This window comes from Canis lupus, chromosome 15 (assembly GCF_011100685.1).
Source record: "Canis lupus familiaris isolate Mischka breed German Shepherd chromosome 15, alternate assembly UU_Cfam_GSD_1.0, whole genome shotgun sequence".
In the NCBI taxonomy this organism is placed as follows: Eukaryota; Metazoa; Chordata; class Mammalia; order Carnivora; family Canidae; genus Canis; species Canis lupus.
Window position 1 is genome coordinate 43,520,858 of NC_049236.1, and position 2,710 is coordinate 43,523,567.

Consider the following 2,710-nt stretch of genomic DNA (forward strand, 5'->3'; position numbering starts at 1 on the left):
TTTTCCAGTTTAGCATTTTCTCCTGGATTTCTCTTTTGATTTTAATTCTAGCATGGGTAACATGCAGTGCTACATTAGTTCCAGGTGCACAGTTATTTAATACAGTGATTTAATAATTCCATACATCACACATCACTCAGTGCTAGATTTCTCATTTTTTTAAAAGAAAAGTGTTATTATTATCACTAGGTGCATTAAAACAAGACAGGGTAGTTAAGCCTACTTCCACTTTGTATTTCCAGCTTCTGCCATGGTCTCACCCACTACTTGTGCGGTATACGTAGGTAAACAGAATTCTCACTTTTAACATGTGGTTAAATCTGAAAGGTGGCCAGCAATGATTCTTCCTCTGTTTCCTGCATCCATTCCCAACACCGCCCTTTATAAGAGAACATGCAGAAAGCTGGCAGGTAAATAAGTACCTTAGGATCCCAACAACCGAGGGCAGCTAACTTGGTCCAGCCATAGTGCAGAGATAAGCAGTCTATGTTGCTATTGCTGTGGGCCACTTGGTGGCCCAATCTACCATGCCTTTGCTCATACTTGGCTTGCAAGGTACACAAAGCAACCATGCACCAGTCAGCAAGGGCAGAGAAGAATGTAGAAAATGACAAAGTAGGTGTTCATAGCCATATGCAGGAAACAAAGGCCAAGACAGAACATGAAACAAATAATTGGAACAAACAGTGTTGGATCTTCAATTTTTTAGTTATTTTACTATTTAATTCTATTTTTATTTTTTCAACAAACCCTGTTAGCAACAGCATGCTGGAAAAAAATGAAACTATATGAGTAATTAAAATTTAAGTTCTGAATTTCTAGTTCACAAAATTTATTGACAATTCCCTGTCATACAAATCCAGAAAACACTAATCTGCTAACAACGCATTAGTGTTTCATTAGGTTGAACTATATAAAATTGCTATTTTGTAGATCCAATGCAAAGAGTTTCAGTAATATCATACAATTCAATTAAAATACTTCCTGTTATTAGTTATGTTATGATGATAATTTATCATGACACTAACAGAAAGTGAATTTATGTATTATTTTTGAAACCTAACTTTCCATTTAATCAAATGACTACTTTCATACACAAATTTCACTCATTTTCCATTATAGGAGTTGTGGGATTTTATTTTGTATGCATTACCAAAAGTTGACTTTGTTAGCAATAAAAGAACTTGCAAACATTTAAATGATACCAGTTTCATATCAGGAAATATCAGATGCTTCAACTGAGAAATCAGCTAAGTAGATTATAACTGGAAATTCACAAGTGGCAAAGTACCTTGGTAATATGAATACAAATTTTGGAGGAGCAAATAACTTTAGTGAAATAAATTTTCTTTCCAAATTAAGAAACCTGTGAAACAGAAATACACTTAGAATTGGATTTGCCGGGATGCCTGGGTGGCTCAGCGTTTGAGCAGCTGCCTTTGGCTCAGGGGGTGATCCCAGGATCCGGGATTGAGTCCCACACGGGGTTCCTTGTGAGGAGCCTGCTTCTCCTTCTGCTTGTGTCTCTGCCTCTCTCTCTCTCTCTCTGTCTCTCATGAATAAATAATAAAATCTTTAAAAAAAAAAAAAGAATTGGTTTTGCCATACAAATAATTCGTGATTGCATCCCACAATAGGATGATCTCGAGTTGTTAAAATTTATACTTTCACATACACATAAAGCAATAATGCTCTGAATTGTGATGAAACCTATGTTAAATAAGAGAAATTCATTTAACAGGGTAATATACACTTTTTTTCTTTCCTGTCCATCATCAGTTCAGCACTAGAAATGACAAGCTTCTAAAGAACTTCTTTGTAAATTGTCTACATATCCTAAATAGCAGGGAACTTTTTGTATGTAACTCCTCTAGATTTTGGTTACAGCTTTTTTAATCAATAAAAATACTTAATCAAAGTATTCAACAAATTTTCTTTTTTTTTATTGTTTCAAGTTTTTATTTAAATTCTAGCTAGTTAACATATAGTGTAATACTGGTTTCAGAAACAGAAATTAGTGATTCATCACTTACATATACCACCCAGTGTGCATCACAAATAAACATTTTCTTTTTTTTTTTAATTTTTTTAATTTCTTTATTTATTTATGATAGTCACAGAGAGAGAGAGAGAGAGGCAGAGACACAGGCAGAGGGAGAAGCAGGCTCCATGCACTGGGAGCCCGATGTGGGATTCGATCCTGGGTCTCCAGGATCGCGCCCTGGGCCAAAGGCAGGTGCCAAACCGCTGCGCCACCCAGGGATCCCACAAATAAACATTTTCAAAAAGCAGGTGAAGTTTTAAGAAAATTGCAATAATTGAAAGCAAAGTTTACAGACCAGAGCACATTGAAATTGCTCCCCTTAGAAGCAAGGGAATAACTGAGCAAACACAGCCAGGAGAGCTCAAATTCTGTACCAGATTTCATTTTTAAATCCTAGAATTGCCTTTTGAAATATTTTGAGTTGTGGCAAGAATCATTTGATCAAGTTTCTACTTTTATTGGATATATGTATCTTCTAAATAAGAATTAAATGAGGGCAGCCCTGGTGGCTCAGCAGTTTAGCGCCGTTTTTGGACAAGGGCCTGATCCTGGAGACCTGGGATTGAGTCCCCCGTCGGGCTCCCTGCATGGAGCCTGCTTCTCGCCCTGCCTGTGTCTCTGCCCCCCACCGCCCCGTCTCTCATAGATAAACAAAATCTTAAAAAA